Source organism: Camelus bactrianus, chromosome 8, assembly GCF_048773025.1.
Source record: "Camelus bactrianus isolate YW-2024 breed Bactrian camel chromosome 8, ASM4877302v1, whole genome shotgun sequence".
In the NCBI taxonomy this organism is placed as follows: domain Eukaryota; kingdom Metazoa; phylum Chordata; class Mammalia; order Artiodactyla; family Camelidae; genus Camelus; species Camelus bactrianus.
In genome coordinates this window covers 7372789-7393839 of record NC_133546.1, presented here as the reverse complement: position 1 = coordinate 7393839, position 21051 = coordinate 7372789, and the positions used below count along the sequence as shown (strand labels likewise).

Below are 21051 nucleotides of genomic sequence, written 5' to 3'. Positions count from 1 at the left end.
ACTAGATTACCCATTTATTACAAAAGATACTAAAGGATACGATTCAACAGCCAAATGAAGAGACACATGGGGCAAGGTCCTGAACATAGGTGCTTCTGTCATTGTAGAGCTTAGAGCCCAGCACAGTCGTACCTGGAAGCACTCTGTTTCCCCAGTCTGGAAGCTGACTAAACCCCCTTCTTTGGGGGGTTTTATGGAGCCTTCATTACATAGGCATGATTGATGAACTCATTGGTCATTGGTGATTGATTCAACCTCTAGTCCCACTCCCTTCCCTGGAAATCAGCCCCACCTTCTATTGAAGGTTGGTTCCCCTGGCAACCAGCCCCCATCCTTAGTACTTTCCAAGTCACCCCATTAACATAAACTCAGTTGTGATGGAAAGGAATTTGGTATAACAAGATACCCATTTCACCTTTATGTCTCTGAAGCATTTTTAGGAACTGAGGACAAGAGAACAAATATTATAACAAAAGATGTTCCCATTACTCTTATCATTAAAAAATTCCAAGGGTTTAGGGGGCTATGAGCCAAGAACCACGGATGAAGACCAAATATAGACAAGAAAAATATTTTGGTCATCTAAATGACCAAGTATCTATTTCTTATAAATCACAATATTACAGAAATGGAAATCTTCTGTATATTAGCTTCAAGCCACATACCCTCTCTGACCTTCAGAAGCATCAAGTTAGAAAGAATGCCTGTGGGAAACTGTTTGGTCTTGAGGACAAAAGGGTAGGGGTAAAGGAACTTATTAGAAGATGAGTTTTAATATTTACAGTCTCTCCACAGAATTTAGCCCTTAACCCATCTTATCAGGCAATGGCAATTAATGAGATTCATCTCCCTGGCTACACTGTAGTGTCACTAATGATTGACTGAGTGAGTTAGTGGATGCCTCTGTTGGGTTGCTGGCTGGAGGGATCTTCTTGGTAAAGCAACACAAAAGATGGTTGGAAAATGCCTGTATCTTTAGAAATGTGTACAGAAAACAGAAAGTGATTGTGACACCTGCAGTACCACACAGACGAATGGCGGACACAGCCAGAGCAGTGGTGAGAACTTGCAAACGGAGCTGGGAATTGTCATTTATCTTCAAGTGGAAAAAGAAAATCGTCTGACAAAAGGTGAAATTCAGTAAGTTGATCTATTTTTGCCTTAATAAAGAGTGACTCTCAAAGTTGACTTAATGAACAGATTTTATTTATATTCTGAAGTAATAACAGTACTGCAAATAATCATCTTAAATTAACGACTATGGTGCAAGTAGCAAAGATTTAAGCAACATTTCAGAACAGATCATTGCTATGAAATACAAGTTTGAGAGTTAGCTAAAGAGAGTTGACCATGGTATGAGCCAAAAAGAACCAAGAGCACTGCTCACCATCCAGTTCCCGAAGGATTAAGTCATAACCCACTGCAGTCGCTGACCGACAGTCCACTCAGAGAAAGTTCGGATGATAACAGGATGAGGCCCTCTGTGCTTTGGACAAGCAGGCCCCTTCCCACTTGAACCCACCCCAGCCACACGGAAGCAAACCGCAGACGCTCTGTCAGTTCATCCCTAAATACTTCAGCATGCATTTCACAAAGATCAAGAGTTTGTTGGGATTTTTCGCTTTAACATTACCACAATACTATTAACGCATCTGAAACCGAATCATTCTTTAATACGACAGTCATGGTTTGAATTGAGGATAAATCTTTTGAAAGAATTTCATACAAGTTATTTAAAACATTTTACTTTAAAATATTTGTAAATTAAAATGAATATAGACTTTAAGTATAAACACACATGAAGTAGAATGCAAAATTGGCATGAACTCTTTTACTTTTTAAACAGACATATCTTCTTTGAACATATATACATAGAATTTTATGTAAATATATAAATGTGGCAATATATAAGCTGTATGGGGTTTTTTTACCCATATAACCACACACACTGGAAATTCCTCAATCTAGTATCTGCCTTTCTAATGTTTTCTACAACTTTATACTACTCTTCTAAGGATTGTAGATTATGTGGGGAACAATAAACCAAATTCCTGTGCTATTTGAGCTTACACTTTTGAGTTACATATACTTAGACACATAAACATATACTATACTATATATATATATACACACACACACTGTGAACATATTACACACAGTTCTGGTTCTTGATTTTCTCACTTGGCTCTATCAAATCAACTGGTTTTGCTCTATTCATCCTCTTTAATGCTTGCATAATAATTTAATATATGCCACAAATTGTTTGACCATTTCCCTGAAGTAAATATTCCCTTTGTTAACTTTTTTTTGTCACTATAAACATCCTTATACATGTCATTGCTTCCTGGTGTTTTTAGTTCTATAGACTCGATTCCTAGAAGTACAATTGCCAGGTCAAAGGATATTCGTATTTTTATATCCAGAAGATATAAAGATTTGTTAGAAAAAGATCCATGATGAAGGAGGGCTACTAAGAGAGAAGGCACAGCTTTCTCCCTTTGTTATTGATGGTATTTTGGTGCAAAAAGAGAGCCTTTCAGGGCCTTTTCTTGTAGAGAAACCAGTAGGTCCACATCCAAAGATGGCCCGCCAGGGAGGCACCCCCTCAGATCACCCTTTCCAGTGGAGTCAGTAAGGTAACCAAATCCATATTCCTCAGCTCAACAGTATGCATTTAGATTTCATCTTCAAATTCTCCCTCAAAACCACTCATCTTCTCCTCATCTCTGCCTCTATGAACTTGGTTCAAGCCACCATCCTCTCACCCCTCTCCCAGACCTTGCACTGCCCTTCTGAATAGTCCCCTGCATTTATTCTGTCTTCTTTCAGCCCATTCTGCCCCCACTGATTAAAACATTGCAACAGTTTCCCATCGCTCTTAGGAAGCAAAACTACAAATGTGGCCTACCAGGGCCTCGTGGCTCTCTCCACAGCCACTGGGTTCCAGCCACACTGCCCTTTATCTGTCCCTCATACACACTACATGCCCTTCCCTTCACTTGGCACACTTGTCCCTCCATCCTGCCTCTGAGCTCTGCTGGAACCTCACTTTCCAGCTGAACCTTCCTAACATCTCTGAGCAGGTCACACCCCCATCAGTTGCGCTCATTATCTAGCCCATGTCTCTTTGCCACATACACTGATTTGGGTCTTACTGAGTTGGTGTGATTAATGTCTGGCACCCCTACAGAAGGTAAGTTCCAAGAAGGCATTATACCCTCACTACCAGCCACAGAAGAGGCAATTAGTAAGTGCGTGTTGAATACATGAAATAAAGGTGATGTGCATATGCAAAGAGTTGTCTGCAGTTTACAAAGCGCTTTTGCACAGACTATGACCTGTGACCTTCCCAACTCCACTTTGAAGTCAATTATTAGCACCCCCTTTCTATAGATGACAAAACTTAGTTTTCTCAATTTAGTTTTGTTTTGCTCCCCTCTGGATTTATTTTTTTTAATTGGGGGGGGGGAGGAGAGTAATTAGGTTGGTTTGTTTGTTAATGGAAGTGCTGGGAATTGAACCCAGGACCTTGTGCATGCTAAGCACACGCTCTACCACTGAGCTACACCCTCCCCACGATAAACTATTATTTTTAAATAAAGGTGCACTTACATTTCACTTTGGCATCCTCTAATACAACCTGACAATCCTACCATCTGTCTCATAACCCACAGACTGAGCATATTCTAGACCCAGACTGCCTGGCTGCAAGCCTTGGCTCCACCATCTACCAGCTGTGTGTCCTTGGGCAAGTTCTTAACCTCTCTGGGCCTCAATCTGGGCCTCAATTTCCTTACATGTTAAGATGGAGATAATAACAGTACCCACCTCCCAGGATTGTTGTGGTGATTAAATGAGTTCAAATACGTAAAGCCCTAAAGGCAGTGCCTGGCACATCGTAAGGTCTATATAAATATTAGCTACGATTGTGATTATTTCCCAGCAAAAGAGAAACTAGGCCAACAAATAAAATATATACCCAAAATACCATATATTTTGGAAGCTCTTTCCCAAGGAAAAAACAGCCAAGAATTAAGATGGGAAATTAAATAATATTTGTGTTTTCAATGGAGTTTGGGTAGGCCAACTAAGATGCCCATACTCCAAATGCTGAGAATTTGTGTTCTGAAGCTAATTTATTTCCATATTTGAATAATTCTTGAAATAAACTTCAAATCCTATGTGAACATACAGAACTATTTTCAGTCATTAATTAGCAGAGATTTAATGTGGTCAAGTGGAAATCAACTCCGTTTTTTTCCAAGTAACTTACCTGCCACAATTTAATCTAGAAACTGGCCAACTGGATAGCTCTCATGTGGTTAGTGGTTACTCAACGAAATTTAATTGTGCATCTTCACAAGAGCAGACCGCCCTACTGTCTTTGTCTTTTTTTTTTTTTAATTGAAGTATAGTTGAGTCACAATGTTGTGTTAGTTTCAGGTGTACAGCAAAGTGACTCAGTGATACATACTTGTATATATTCTTTCTCCGGTTCCTTTCCATTACAGGTTATTAAAAGATACTGAATAGAGTTCCCTGTTCTGTAATAATAGGTCTTTGTTGTTTATCTATTTTATATATAGTGGTGAATATATGTTAATCCCAAACGCTCCCCACCCCTTCCCCCTTTGGAAACCAGAGTTTGTTTTCTATGTCTGTGAATCTATTTTGGTTTGTACGTAAGTTCATTTGTATCATTTTTTTAAGATTCCACATATAAGTGATATCATATGATACTTGCCTTTCTCTGACTTACTTCACTTAGTATGATAATCTCTAGGTCCATCCATATTGCTGCAAATGATATTATTTCATTCTTTTCATGGCTGAGTAGTATTCCATCATAGATATTCTTCTTTATTCACTCATCCATCAATGGACATGTAGGTTGCTTCCATGTCTTGATTATTGTATATAGTGCTGCTATAAACATTGGGGTGCATGTGTCTTTTCAAGTTAGAGTTCTCTCTGGATATATGCCCAGGAGTGGGATTGCTGGATCATATGGTAACCATTTTTAGCTTTTTGAGAGACCTCCATACTGTTTTCCATAATGGCTGCACCAATTTATATTCCCACCAACAATGTAGGAGGGCTCCTTTTTGTCCACACCCTCTCTAGCATTTATTATTTGTGGGTTTTTTTAGTGATGGCCGTTCTGACCAATGTGAGGTGACACCTCATTATAGTTTTGATTTGGAAACTGCTGGAATGCAATGCACTCTTCAATACATTTTTTAATCTTTCTGAATCTGTTTCTCCTTCTATGTCATTGACACAATTGTCTCTGCCTCACAGGGTCACTTACATGATGAAATGAGATTACACATGAGTAGGATTCCTCCTGGCACAGTGCCTGGCCAGGGCAGACATCTGGGAGCAAAGTTTTCCGTCTCTTCCCTCTCCTCACAGGACAAGAACTATGCTGGGAAGTGAGCTTCTGGGTGGTCCACCATCCTTAACCCAGCAGGGGGCTTCAGTCAGGGCCAGAGCTTAGGGGGCTGCAGGGCTTAGGGACTGAGCTCAGCCCCCACATGTGCCTGAGTAGAGCGGCAGCCTGTCGGGTGGGTTTGCGGGGCCCAGGAAGGCCCAGGTTGACGGCAGCAACAAGGGGGCAGGGTGGTCTGAGCCCCTCTCGGGAGGGACAAAGTCTGCATCAAGGATGGCAGTAAGGTGGGTCTGAGGCTCATCAGGGAAGTTCTGAAATGTCACCTAAAGACAAGATCACCCACAGCCTCCTTACTGTTGTTTCTAATTAATTCCATGAAGCAGTCAAGGTCATGGAAGTTACTTTGAAAGGAAGCGTTGGAGAAGTGGGTGGCTTTCTTCTCTCGTTGGGTGACTAATAAAGCAATCTTGTTTTGTTTTCTGGCCTGGGACTCTGTGAAAACTTTAAGAAAGAATAGAGACCTTTTCATACAACCCAAAGCCTGTTTTCAAACTCCTTAGTGGCTCCGGGAGGGAAGCACCTCCCTGGCTGTCTCTTACACCCAAGCGAGGAAACACACAAGCTTCCCTGTACAATAGAAGCGCTGACTTCACTTGTGATTTTAAAGCGGGGTCTGAGAAATCCTCTGAAAACTGAGCTAACAGCCCTTGTGTTCACTTTGGTCGCAGGAAGGAAACAGAAAAGGGGCATCTTTTGGTGAAATGAAACCCTTTGAGTCCCGGGGCCTGGCTGTGGTGGATCCTGCAGTGGGAGCTATGGAAATTCAAGAGACCCAGGAAATCACCAAAGTCAGGGGGAAAATGCAGCAAAGAGGAAGGCAAAATGTGACCTGAATATATTAGCCCCAGGCTCGGGGACTCTGAAAAGCTGAGCAGGACTGAGGCAGTGTTGCCTGAGTTCCCAGAACTTTACTTACTCTCCTTGTTGGGCTACAAAACATAATTTGTGGATCTGAAAAGGGACATACGTCTCATGTCAGAGTGAGAATTGGATCTAAACATTCAGAGTTATAGGAACCTCGTGATGGAAACAAGGTTCAAATAAAATAAACCCACTGCTGCAGAAAACATTATCTTCTGGCTGAAATATTTCATTTTTTTCCTTATCAGTTTCTAACTGATCATTCCTTCTTCTCTAATTTATCATTCAAAAATCGCTTATCAGGTACACCGGAAATTAACACAACTTTGCAAATCATCTATACCTCAATTTAAAAAATCATGTAAATCAGGAGTTTGATTTTGACCAATCAGTAACATCTGAAGGAAGGACAGCCTTGATCCTTCCCTTATTTTCCAAAAATGCTATGACACACCCAATGTGTCATTCAATCAACAAATATGAGGGGGGAGGGTAAAGCTCAGCCATAGAGCAGGTGCTCAGCCTGCACAAGGTCCTGGGTGCAATCCCCAGTATCTCCATTTAAAAAAAACAAAAAAAAAAGGAGTTTTTAAATAAATAAATAAACCTAATTACCTCACCCTCCCAAAAAGCGTCTCCTGCATCTAGCAGGAGACTGAACCAAGAACAGAGTAATGCAAACAAAACAGCAGCACGTGAAAATGTCAGTAACAAGGCCAAACAATGAACACTGGATGCATGATAAAAATCTATGTTTAATTGGTAAATTGTACTAGGAAAGAGACAGGCTGAGTTCAGTGCAGAGAATCAGCAATGTTGCCTGGAGAGATGCAACTTGATTTGGGCTTCAAGACTAAGGAAAATCAGAGAGGCCAGGAGAAGACATTCCAGAACAGAAAAATTATGCAAATAAAGACAAGAAATCCCAGTAGTGTCGATAAAGTTTCTTAAAGGAAAGCTTCATATCCTGAGACCAGAATCAACCAGGGATGAAATGAATGGGAAGAATGAATCCGCTACCCGGCCTCCGCTCGTCTGCTGCTTCGCCACTGCCCCAGGTTGTGGCACTCAGGGCCAGCTACATAATTTGTGGAGCCCAATACAAAATGAAAATGCAGGGCCCCAGTGGGGTGCAGAAGTGAACCTCCCCTTCCCTTGGCCCCATCGCCCCAACACGCAAGGAATTGGTGATTCCTTTGTGCGGGACATAGTGGGCACCTGGACTGGAAGTGGGTGAGAGGCCCCTGCGAAAGCTGGGCTCAGCCAGCCCAGGGCAGAACACAACTGCCTTGCCTCGTCCCAGATGCCATGGGGCCTGCACTTGACTCTGACTCTCTTGGACCCACGACCAAGCCCTGCCAGGAGTAGAGGGTGACAGCGGAAATGGAACATGGGCCTCCTCTTCTACCAGTGCCCCGAGGCAGAGGGCAGTGAGGGTCCCAGGTGGGGTTGGGGAGGGGGAAGCTCAGCAGGACCCAGGTTCCAGGAGGCTGTGTGCAGGCGACTAAAAGCACAGAAGAAGAAATTGCAGGACAGTTAGGCAATTGTAAGGGTCAAGTTGTACTTTCAGTAACATAACACAGATGAGCCTTGCTTATTCCCCTCCCCTCCAGAGAGCAATAAAACAGTCAATGTCTGCCCTGCTGACCCCATCCTGTCATTCTTCAGAAAAGCTCTCTACCAGTTAAAAGATGGACAAAATCAAATCCTTTTCATTCATCAAGTGATTCAATGTGCAAAGCCCAAAATAATAACTTCAAACCCCAGCTCTCCTTGTCATAATTTATGTACTTTTAAGACTTTTCCCATTTTCACACCCCTCCTTTTATTTAGTCTCCCAGGACAAAAGGCAAAATATCATATTTAGAACAATAAGTTCTCAAGAAAAATGAGTATCGATCTTTCTGAGCTACTTCTGTCATAGCTTTCCATTATTGGTGTGTCACTTAATTTTTAGGTCATATCTTCCAAAAGAAACTTTGTTAATTTTCGCTCACCACACCTAAGAAAATTCTGGGTGAATCTAACTAAAGTTTTGTCAATTATGTTTATCTCTTCAGAAAATCAGCTCTTAATTTTGTTGACCTTTTCTATTGTCTTTTTAGTCTCTATTTCATTTATTTCCTATCTAACCTTTGTTATTTCCTTCCTTCTACTAAGTTTGGACTTTGTTCTTCTTCTACTTCCTAAAGGTGCAAAGTTAGGCTGTTTATTGGAGATTTTTCTTGTTTCTTGATGGAGGCATCTATTATCTTAAACTTCCCTCTTAAAATTGCTTTCGTTGCATTCCATAAGAGAATTCTAGAATTTCATTCTTTGTTCCAGTTGTCCAAAGAGGAGAACCAGAGGCCCAGCAACTCCCTGAAAGTTGGACAGAGCTTAAACACAAACGGCAAAGTCCTGCTTCACAAGTCTGGGGTTACCAGACACAGTTCCAGGAAGAGCACTTGGAAACACATTTGAAGTTCCACAGAGGTCGGTCCCTCTGTGAAAGGCACTGAGGGGTGAGGTCTCTTGGGGGACAACATGGAATGCCATTCACCCATGAGGACTAGATCTCAGGCTTTCCACAGCAGATAACACATATCGTGGCACGCTCATTTTGCACAGACCTCTAACTGACTTTAAAAATACATAAAATAGGGGCAGGGTAATAGCCCCGTGGTAGAATATGTGCTTAGCATGCACAAGGTCCTGGGTTCAATTCTCTGTACCTCCATTAAAAAAATTTTTTTAATTAAAAAAGTTTATACATAAAATAGATATATTGGCCAATAAATGCATTATATTCCTGAATTAACCAAATATCCTAGTCAAATTTCTGATACAATCAGGTGGTTCATCCTTCAGTTTTACAACTCAAAGTTCTTCTAAAGGCAATTTGAAATCATACAGTATTTTCTTTCGTTGGCTAACTTTTCTCCAACTTTTAATTTAAAACATTTTCAAACCTAGGGCAAGATGACAGAATGATACAACAAATACCCATACACTCTTCACCTAGATGCACCACCGGTTAACACTGTGTTATGTTTGCTTGATCAAGCAGTATTTAACCCTGTAGTCACATGGGATGCCCCTTGAAAAAGGTGGAATGAGTCTCACTCAGACCGAGACTCTCTGGTTTCATGCAGACAGGTGATTTCTCCGTCGCTAGGTGTGTTGAGGTGTCTTTGGACTTCTCCTTGTCTGAGGCTTGACTGCTCTTTCTGGATTAAGAAACAAAGGAGATTAATTGGGGGAAAGTGTGAATTGCACTTCTGCAAATATACTTAAGAAAATGTCAATACATTCAGTAAGTAGAAAGTTTATTTTCACTTACTGGTGTCCACAATAAAAGCAAAACACTTTTTTACACATTGAACATATCATACATTCACTCATCAAACAGATACGAAGCTCCCACTCCAGCTGCACAGCACAGACACAGCAGCCCTGACGGGCTCAGATCTCATGAGCTCCACCATAGAGGGACCGGGACCAACAACGGACTAGAACAGAAATGTCGCGTTGGAGTAAGGCTCTGGAGGAGATAAAACAGGGCAAGGCTCAGTGTGATCTTAGTGACTCCAGCTGATTCCTTCAGGGCCACAGCCCCAGCAAGTGGAAAGACTCAGCAAGTCATGTTCCAGACACAAACAAGAGGAACAGAGCAGAGAGGGTAGGTGGTGAGACCAGAGGTCATCAGGGCCAGGCGTGTGAGGTCTTGCTGGTCCTGGCAAAGTGTTTGGATTTCACCCTAAATTCAGAGAAAATCAATAGAGGTTTTTATGCAGAGAAAGGGCACAATCTGAATTAAGTTCCAAAAGGTCCCTCTGGCATTGTGCAAAAAATGATTATAAGGCCTGTATTAGCTTCTTACAGCTGCCATAACAAAGTCCCCCAACCTGGTGGCCTAAAATACAAAAAATATATTGTCTCACAGTTCTAGAGGCCAGAAGTCCAAATCCTAGGTGTTGACAGGTCATGGTCCCTCCCAAGTCCCTGGGGAAGAGACTTTCTTGACTCTTCCAGCTCCTGGGAGCCCCAGGCATTCCTGGACTGGTGGCAGCATCACTCCACCCTCTGCCTCCATCCTCACGTGGCTGTCTTCCCTGTGTGTGTTTCCATGTCTCCTCTTCTTATAAGGACACCAGACAGACTGAATTAGGGCTCACCCTAAAGGCTTCATCTTTACTTGATCGCATCTGTAAAGACCCTATTTCTAAATAAGGTCACATTTAAAATTTCTAGGGGTTAAGACTTAAATACATCTTTTCTGGGGACACAGTTCAACCCATGGCAGGGACACAGGTAAAGAGTCAGGGGACTGTTCTGGGCTCCTGCAGTGTGCTCCTCTGTAGGAGAAAGGCAGCTACGATGCTTAGGGAATGAAGAGGGGAAAAACGAGGTAAGATTTGGGTTATGTTTTGTAAGTCGACCCACAAGACTTGCAGAGGGTAAGGGCAAGAGAGCAGTCAAGAGTGACTTGGAGAATTTTGGATTACATGGCTAGAAGACGGTGGGGGCATTTATGTCATGACAAAGTTAAGAGAAGGATCAGAGTTTGGAGAGCAAATCAATAGCTGTACCTGGAACACATTGAACTTGACATGCCTTCTAGACTCACACATGGAACTGTCAAGGAAGCACGTGGATCTGCGTCTGGATCTCAGGGAAGAAGTCAGGACTCGATATGCAAATTTGGAAATTAGCAGCATGTGGATCTTCACTTTCATTGGAATTTCATCATGAGTAGGACAGTTGAGACTCTGAATGAGGAAATAATTTGGAAACAAGTGATAAAGACTATTTTCCTCATTCCCTATGTTTCCAGAGAGTCATTACCTGCACCTTCAGAGCCAAACAGAGAATGCTGTGGGGTCACTTGCTGATGGCTTAGTGCACAACAGCAATTAGGAAGGGCGGTGGACAGTGTTTTGCTGGCTTTGTTCATCAACCACTTGCAACTCCCCAAATTTGGTTATCAATCAAGGAGAAGTCAATCCTGTGCGACATGACAAAATTTTTCCTAATTTTGAACAATTGTTCTTAAATCCAAAATAATCCCATAATAAAGAGTCTGGCTCCATTTTCTTATGTTTGGCTGCTGACAGCTTTTAAGCCTCATCCCTCCCGCTTCCCCTCAAACCCATATCTCGTAAGGAGGCCCAAGTGCGCCCTCTTTTGGCCCGGAGGGAGAGTCGAAACACGTAAGCTTTTTCTCCTGCCAGGACCTTCACCCGGACCCCAACTTTTAACTGTTAAAAATCACAAGCCTATCTCTCTTCCTTTTTCTCTCAAGACATTTTTGAACCAGCTTGGGAAGCATGTCCCACTCTCCCCACAAGCCTCATCATGTAGGTGACACACATTTCATATCCCCTCCTGGCGTGAGTGTGGCGTCATCAGTCTCAACATCCAAACTGAATTTTGGTTGGGAGTCCACCCCACTTTTTCAAAGTGGCTAAAACAAAACACAGGAATCGATCATAAAGTATTGCTCAGGGAAGAAAGAGAAACGTTTACCTCACCAATAGAAAAGGCGGAAAGCAGCTGGGAAGACTGATGAAACAGTGTCCAGTAAAACAGCTGGACCCACGAGAGAGAGGAGCCCCACAAGCCGGGGGCCACTCAGTTAGCCCCCAGCTCCCTTTTGTGGACGGGGTGGTGGAGGAAGCCTTCCTCCGTAGAGCTGGGCCAGCAAAGGTCCGATTAAGAGCAGGCTGGGAGCTAGCCGTGCTCCTCGGGGAATTCTTTTCCAATACAAATCAAAATCTAGAGAGAAGTGTCTATAAATGATAGAAATCTTCCTCACGTGGATGGGGGCCAGAGTACAGGTGGGGAGGACAAAGAGATGGAGACACGGTTATGAAGCACCAGCCAGGGTGAAGGGTACCTCCAACCTGCCCAATTAGACAAGTGATTTTATTACCTGGAAAGCATATGCCTCTCTGATTAAACAGTATTTTCTCTAAAGCACTTAGTTTTCAGGTTAAGCCTTCTCAGAAGCAGTAATCTCTAGACACAGGTTGTATCTTGTACTCATTTGGAGGAAATACGCCCAGATTATAGAAAGGCTCCGCCAGGGCAGTGGGGGCTGGGTCCGGTGTAGGGGTCTCCACCGAGAATCCCTTGGGCTGGTGCAAAAAAAGAGAGAGAGAGAGAGAGGAGCGGCAATCAGGGAACTTTGAGTGACGGTGTAGAAAGGATGAGGATGCTGAGTTCCAGCCGCACTTCCATAACCAACCTCAGGAAATTCAGTTAACGTCTCGCTTCCTTAATTTCTCCTCCATAAAAGACTGGGGTTCAAGCAGATGATCTCTGAGGTCTGAAATCACTGCGGTTCCATAATTTATGGTCTCTAAGCCAAAGGCATCAGGCTTAAAAATTAGAAAGGAGGCAGGGAGGACACATGGCCAGATTCCCTTCCAGCACAAGTTTTTTTTTTTTCTAACCTGTGAATCCACCTGAGTGAGAGTCCAAGTCTCAGACCCTACAAGATCCCCCAATAAATCCCAGGAGATCTGCAGCCCCAGTTATTTCCGGAGATGGAGTTAATGCGCGCCAGTCCCCGTCTCTGCCACCCACCCCTCCTGAAAGCACGGGAGTCACGAGGTGAGTGGGAAATAAGTCATCCCTTCCAGCTCCTGCGGACATTGCTATAGACAAGGTTTCTCCACAGGCGCTGCCAAATGCTAAGCTCCTCTCGGCAGCTTGGAGTGGCTGCTCTACAAGAGGGAGACTAAACAAGAGCCAGTCCCAACACACGGAAGCAACCGGGGCCAAAGCCGACTTAAGCCCACAGAACGCAGACCAGGAAAAGCTGGTTTCCTCTCCGTTTTTAAGGCATGAGAGAAGCTACCAAGAAACCAAGGAGTAGAGCTAAGAATGCTTTGAAGGATCTATATTTTAATGTTTTCTACGTTATGCTGCTGGCTAGCAAGCCACCCGGAGCATCTGTTTCTAGCTATGAAGCTGTTCATGGAAAACATGCTGGCAAAGTGTTCTCCCCACCGGCTCAGGTCCCTCCCTCAGACCACCCCCTCACCTCCAGGACCACGTGAGCACAAGACAAAGGTAGCTGCCCCGTGGTGAGGACTGGCTGAGCTAGGTTCTATTGACTCAGGTTCAGCCTCTGCAAAAGTTACCACTGATTTACGTCCAAGCTTTCCTTACACCAGGAAATAGGACAGTCAGGCTCTGCCTCCAGACACTGTGGGTCTTTCCCCCTTGTGCCAAATATCACACGCCCTGAACGTGAGCCGTGATCTTCTCCCTCGTGAAAGATACATTGTTATGGAATTAGCTTCTCCCACCTTCCCTGCAAATGAAAAGGTCTTCTCCCAATTTTTAAGCCTTTTACCCCTCTTCTTCTCTAAAGAAGGCATACAGGTGGCCAACAGCACATGAAAAGCTGCTCAGCATCACTAATTATCAGAGAAATGCAAATCAAAACTACAATAGGTGTCACTTCACACAGGTCAGAATAGCCATCATCAAAAAGCCTACAAATAATAAATGCTGGAGAGGCTGTGGAAAAAGGGACCCTCTTACACTGCTGGTGGGAATACAAATCAGTGTAGCCACTGTGCAGAACAGTGTGGAGGTTCCTTAAAAAAATAAGATAGAGTTACCATATGTTCCAGTGATCCCACTCCTGGGCATATATCAGGAGAAAACTCTAACTTGAAAATATACATGCACCCCAATGTTCATCACAGCACTATTTACAGTAGCCAAGACATGGAAATAACCTATATGTCCATCGACGATTGGATAAAGAAGATGTGGTATATATACATACAATACAATATTACTCAGCCATAAAAAAGAATAAAATCATGCCATTTGCAGCAACATGGGTGGACCTAGAGATCATCCTACTAAATGAAATAAGTCAGAAAAAGACAAATATCATATGGTATCACTTATATGTGAAATCTAAAAAAAATGACAAAAATGAACTTATTTACAAAACAGGAAGAGACTCACAGACATAGAAAACAAATTTATGATTACCAAAGGGGAAGGGGAGGGAGAATAAAATGGGAGTTTGGGATTAGCAGATACACACTACTGTATACTGTATACAGAATAAACAACAAGGTCCTATTGTATAGTGTATGGAACTATATTCAATATCTTGTAATAAACTATAATAGAATAGAATATGAAAATGAATATATATACATATGTATAACTGAATCACTTTAATTTGTAAATTAACTATATTTCAATTTATAAAAGAAGAGTGAGAGACGTCCCTCTGGTTTAAGAGGAACCTGTGGCTAGCAGGCCACCTCTGATGAGAAGTTCCCATTTCAGAAAGGCTGCTCCACCCTACACACACACACACACACACACACACACACACACTCCCCTCACACATCGGTCAGAACAAGAAGTCCATGATATGTGCATGAATTACAATATCAGGACATTTGACAAATAACAGCAGCTACTCCCATCTGTCCTGGGTGTTGCCAGGTGTTGTGCTGGTCATTCTCTTCTCTGGTCCCAGATTCTTCCCCTCGGTCCACTTCTTTGCTGCTCCTGTGCACGTCCTCCCAGACCTGAGACCCACATCCAAAAGTCCCCTCCTATGGATGTGAGTGTGTTTCCATTCAAAGGATGGATAGTGTGACTGGGTATCCCACATGCGTAAACCAACAATTTTTCCAAGAAAATATTGAGATTTGCTGATACTAACTACTATATATAGAAGAGATGAACAGCAAGTTCATGCTGTATAGCACAGGGAACTGTATTCGATACCTTGTAGTAACATGGTGAAAAAAATATGAAAACAAATATGTGTATGTTCATGTACGAATGAAGCATTGTGCTGTACACCAGAAATTGACACAACATTGTAAACTGCCCGTACTACAATAAGAATATGTATATACAAAAAAAGAGAAACTGCTGATATGAAAATGCACCCCTAAAATCCTAAGGGGAAAAATGGTGAGCAATGCCATCTAGACACGTGACTTAGTGATAGCTTTACTTTAGCTTTTGCAGAGTCTTCAACTCAAGTCAAAATACATACTAAATAAATGAACTCTTATAACTGTTAGCATCCCCACTTCACAGGTGGGGACATTGGGACCATAGTGAACATAGCTGTTTGTGTGGCTCCAAAGATTTATCGAATGTAAGTGGGTTCAAGTCTTCCAAGTGGTAAAACCTGGAGACCACACCTGCGGACAGAGGCTGAATCCTTCATTATGACATCTGGCTAATCCGCACTCCTCAGAAGATGGAGTTTTAGTGTAATAAAAGGAAATTTGTGTTTTCGGAACTGGAGCCAGAATTTTCTTTAGGGAGGGAGATATCCCTCCCTAAGCTGCTTCAAGTCAAAGGTGAGAACCTGGTGAGACATCTGCATGGAGGAGCCCAAGCCACCAGCAGAGGCTGAGCAGGAGGCAATGGAAGGGCCAGGAGAGGAGAGGGGAGGGGAGCTGATGATGCAAGGATGGGGAGTTGGGAGGAGGCAGAGTAAGAGACAGTGAGAAGGCAAAGGGTGGGAGCGGTGGAGCAGAGCAGTGAGAAACCGCCCCGCCCCCAGCTGCAGGCAGAAAGGGCTCTAAGGGTAAAAATGTCTGACATGACTTTGAGGTTCTGGGCTGTGGATCTACGGTTAAAAGTGACATAAATGTTTTGAATGTTTCAAATGTTACTCACTTTCTTCCTTCTATCAGATCTCATCTGGCTGTCCAGTCCTGATCTCCCCTGATGGCGCACGCACACCTGATGCTGTCAAACAGCATACCTCGGTCCTTTCTGGTGTAAAACTTACGTCTGTTTCACGCTATAACCGTCCCTTTCCAAATCCTTTCTTACCCACCTCTGTCCTCGCCTTCTCCCCGGTGGCATCTCAGGCCTGACTTTGTGGCCGTGGTGTGCACATGTCTTACGCTGATGGACATGCCTGTTCAGGTCTTCATAGCTGCTATGCTGGCATTTCATTGACAGGCTTCTGACTCCACTGCCAGGTTCTCAGAGTTTTAATGTTCTGATATGGATCGTGAAATCTAGCACTTGACAAAAGTGCTCATTGGCTGGCGGGGCACTGCTGGTCCTGGTCATCAAATAATCTCTTCTTTAATGTGGCTAACAAACCTCCTTGGAAGCCTTACATGGCCTGCAGGATCATTAAAGACCATGCATTAAATATCAGCCTCTGACAAAACTCACTCCAAATAGTTCCCAAATACTAAGTGTGGTGTAATAGCCCCGCTGGCAAGGGATGAAGCTAACCGCATGTAAATGACTAACTGGTCTCAGTGTAACTTTGACCTTGTGCAGCTGAACCCTGAGTACACAAGGCGCTTTCTGTTTGCAACACTTCAGAACTTGGAAATTGTCCTCGCTGTTGAATTATAAAGAACTTGTCTCAATGGATTAACATCCCCCGTGGTCCACACTCAAATGTAATCTTAGCTGGAAACCTGAGCTTGGACACCCATTGCCCTGCAAGCCCAGAACAATAATCTATTGCCAAAGTTCTGCTTGAATTTTCCAGAAAGAGCCCATTTGCAGATTTAGAGATGCCTTATCTTCCTCTGATTGCCTCCTAGCCTCTTCCCCATTCCACTCCACCAGATCCTTCCAAAAAGGAAGTAATGAAACCTTTTACAGTCCACCACAATAGCAAGCCTTCTGATGCCTTACACCATCTTAGGTCTGTAGTAAATGTTTGTGGCTGAGAAAGATACTGAAAACTGCTGCCCTGGACCAATCTCACTCTCACCAGAACCAGGTGAAGAAAAAGGGAAGGGAAAAGGTACTAATTTTTTTTAATGGTGGTACTGGGGATTGAACCCAGGACTTCGTGCAAACTAACCATGAGCTCTACCACTGAGCTATGCCCATCCCCCCAGAGGGTCCTAATTTTAATGTGTACAAGCAGTGCTGGGCAGTCGTGCAGCATAACTCGTTTGTTTATTATCTCCGTGTAACAAATGAGAACACGCAGGCTCAGAGAGGTTGTTGAATGTGTGCGTGATCACAGCAGTAGGAAGGCTTTGATTTGAACTGGGATTTCTGACCCAGAAGCTTGTGCTACTTCCACTATATCCATTACTTGGTATGGTACTTGACCACAAGGCAAATGAAAACAGACGAGGTTTTCTTTACAGACACCTTTATCACACTGAAGAAGTCTCCTTCTGTTTCTAGTTAACTGAGAGATTTTATTGTGAATGGGCATTGAATTTTTCAAATGCTTTCAGTCTACTGAGATAAAAATATGGTTTGGTTTTGGCTTGCGTTTTGTGTGTGTTTTCTTTGAATTGTTAACATGATGAATTACATAGATTGGTTTCCAAAGTTTAAAACAACTTTGCATTCCTGGAATAAATTTATTATATTCCTAGCCATAATATATAATTCTGTTTATATATTTTTGGATACAATTTGGTGTAATTTGGTTAAGAATTCTGAAAACTATTCTCATGACAATAGTCTTTCCTTATAATGTCTTTGTCTGGTTTTACTCTTGTTTACTATTTATTAAAAGCTAATGTTAGCTTCATGGAATAATTTATGAACTATTTCCTTTTCTTCAATTTTCTGGAAGAGTTTAAGTAGAATTGATACAATGTTTTCTATAAATGTTTGGTATAATTCATCAGTAAAGCATCTGGGCATGCAGTTTTCTTTGTGGGAAGAAATTCAATTTCTTTAATAGACGTAGGACTATTTAGGTCATCTATCTCTTTTTGAGTGAGATTTAGTAGTATGTATCTTTTAAGGAATGTATCCATTTCATCTAAGTTGTTGAATTTATTGGAATAAAATTGTTTAGAATAGTCTTTTATTAACCTTTAATATCTGTAGGCTCTATAATGGTATTACATCTGTCATTTTTCGTACTGGCAATTTGTGTCTGCTCTCATTCCTTCCTGATTAGTATGGCTAAGGTTTAGCAATTTTATCGATTTTCTCAAAGAAGCAGTTTTCGGCTTACTAGTATTCTCTATTGTTTTTCAAGTTTATATTTAATTAATTTCTGTATTAGTTCCTTTTTCTGCTTACTTTGAATTTAGTTTTCTCTTTTGATTGTTCCCTAAGTAGGAAGCCAAAATCGTTGATTTGAGACCTTTCTTGTTTGCTAATATTGGCATTTAGTGCCCTAAATTTCCCACTAAGTACTAAACTAGTAGCATGTCACCGATTTGTATATGTTGCATTTTCTTTTTAATTCAGTTCAAAGCACTTTCTAATTTCTCTTTTGAATCCTTCTTTGATCCATGAGTTTTTAGTAAGTTTTGTTTAATTGCCAAATGTCTGGGAATTTTCCAGAGACCGTTCTGTTACTGACATCTAATTTAATTTCACTATGATCAGATAACATGTATTGTATAACTAGAATTCTTTTCAATGTATTGAGACTCCCTTTATGGCATCATATATGGTGTATTTAGGAATTCCTCTACGTGCACTTGAAAAGAACATGTACACTGTTTTTGTGACTGACTTGTAAGTTTTTGGCTTGTGGTTACCCTTTCTTGTAAGTCTGTTAACCCATATACAAACTATACCTGTTTGTATCAAACAGATAGTAATATAAGCTCAAACCCATCCTACAGAGAACAAAGAATTTTTAAAAGTAAAAAAAAAAAAAAAAAAGGAGAAAAACTCTTGACCTTCCTGCCATAAGCGTCAAATCTCAACCAAATTAGCTGCCACCCCTGTTTTCTGCATGTGTTATAAATCAGTCTCATATAATGTTTAGCAAAATGTCAGTCCAGTCTGCCTCACTACTGAAATGTGTTCAGCCTAAATTTTGAGAATCGAAACGAATCACAGTGAGGTTTTATGAATTGTTCAGAGCAAAGAAACCATCCAGACTGACAAAAAGTAAAAGCTTAATTCTGCTTATTTGAAGAAAACCTTGAATGAGTCCATTCAGCTGGCACCTTCTAACAGCTTAGAGCAATAAAATGCCTTTGTGGGCTTCCTAATCCATTTTTAATTTCTGAATAAAATTAATAATGTGAAAAAAGAAAAGAACGTGTACACTGTTGTGGTTACATGGAATGCCAATTAGGTCAAGTGGATTAATAGTGTTGTTCAGGTCCTCTTCTATAGTCTTGCCAATTTAGTTGTCTACTTTTCTATTCATTATTGAGAAAGGGACACTGAAATCTCTGACATGATGGTAGCTTGGCCACTTCTCTTTATAGTTCTACCAGTTTTTGCACTATATATATTGAAGCTCTGTTATTAGGTGCATAAATGTTTATGGTTATAGTGTCCTCTTGATGAACTGATACCTTTATCAGTATGAACTGAACTTCTTTATTTCTGTTAATTTATTTTGTTCTGAAATCTACTTTTTTTGATATTAATGTAGTCACCCCAGCTTTCTTTTGATTAGTGTTAGCATAGTATATCTTTTCCCATAGTTTTAGTTTCAATCTGCTTGTAAATTTATAATTAAAGTGTGTTTCCTGAGACCGCATAAAGTTGCGTCTCACTTTTTATCCAATCCAACAATTTGTTTTACTTGAAGTATGCATTAGTTTGGTTAGGGCTGCTGTGACAAAGAACTACCAAATAGGTGGCTTAAACAGCAGAAATTTGCTGTCTTACAATTCCAGAAGCTAGCGATCCAAAATCAAGGTCTCAGGCAAGTTTGGTTCTTTCTGAAGGATGTAAGGGAAGGATCTATTGTTTAATTTTGCATGATCTCCATTTCTATGACTTCAGTCTTTTCACTAAATTGTTCTTCTGTAATGTCTAGTTTGTTGTCAATCCCATGCAGTATATTTTTCATCTGAGACGCTGTAGTTTTTATCTCCAAAAGTGCTACTGAGGTCTTTTTTGTAACTTCCAAGTCTCTAACCTTCAAACAGACAGAAAACAGTAATAATAATCTTTTAATGTCTTTGTCTGTTAATTCTAATCTGATTGTAGTTAGTTCTGGGTTATTTTTAATTGATTAACTTTTCTTTATGAGTTATGTTTCCCCTTTTCTTTGGATATCTGGTAATTTTTTATTAGGTGTCACATATTTTGAATTCTAATTTGTTAGGTAGTGGATATTTTTGTATGCTTATAAATGTTCTTGAAGTTTGTTCTTGGACACAGTTGAGTTTCTTAGAATCTGTTTGATCCTTTTGGGTCTTGCATTTGAGCCTTGCTAGACAGAACCAAAATAGTGTTTAGTCTAAAATTAACTATTCTCCACCATTAAAATCAGATCCTTCAAAGTACTCTACCCAACTCTTCAAGAGCTATGAGTTTTTTCAGTCTGGCTGGTGGGAACAGGCATTCGTCTTGACCCTCTGTGGACACTGGGTATTGTTTCCTCTAATCCTTTCCGATGGTTCTTTCCTGGTCTCAGGCATCGCCCACCCCTGGCCTCAGCTACATGGGACAATGTGAAGGCAGGAGACTCCTCGAGCTCTTCCCAGCCTTCTGAAGCTTTGTGTCTGTTGGCCTGGTGGGTCTGGTATCATCCCGTAAGTAGACAGAACTTTCCCTGACAGAGTTAGAACATTTGGCTATGAACCCCACCCCACCCTCTATCTTGTTTGCTTCTGGGTCCTCATCTTCAGCTGGATGAACCCCTCTCAGTTCCCTGTTTGGTCTCACTCTTCCAAGCAGCAATGGTGGAGTGCCTAACAGGGCGGAACCCAAGGGTGAGATCGGGAATAGGGTGGGGCCCCTCTTATTTGAAGCTGGCTGATGATCACGGGAGAGGTTCATCCGTGAGAGGAGCCAAGTCTAAATGAGTAACTGGT

The 21051-nt window shown here is 41.7% G+C and overlaps 1 non-coding gene across 1 annotated transcript; it reads right to left on the bottom strand.

Moving 5' to 3' along the window:
* Window positions 1-3500: 3500 nt before the first annotated feature.
* TRNAA-AGC (transfer RNA alanine (anticodon AGC)) lies at window positions 3501-3573 on the bottom strand. The gene has a single exon. It is a non-coding gene; the product is annotated as a tRNA-Ala (tRNA).
* Between the last annotated feature and the right edge of the window lie 17478 nt (window positions 3574-21051).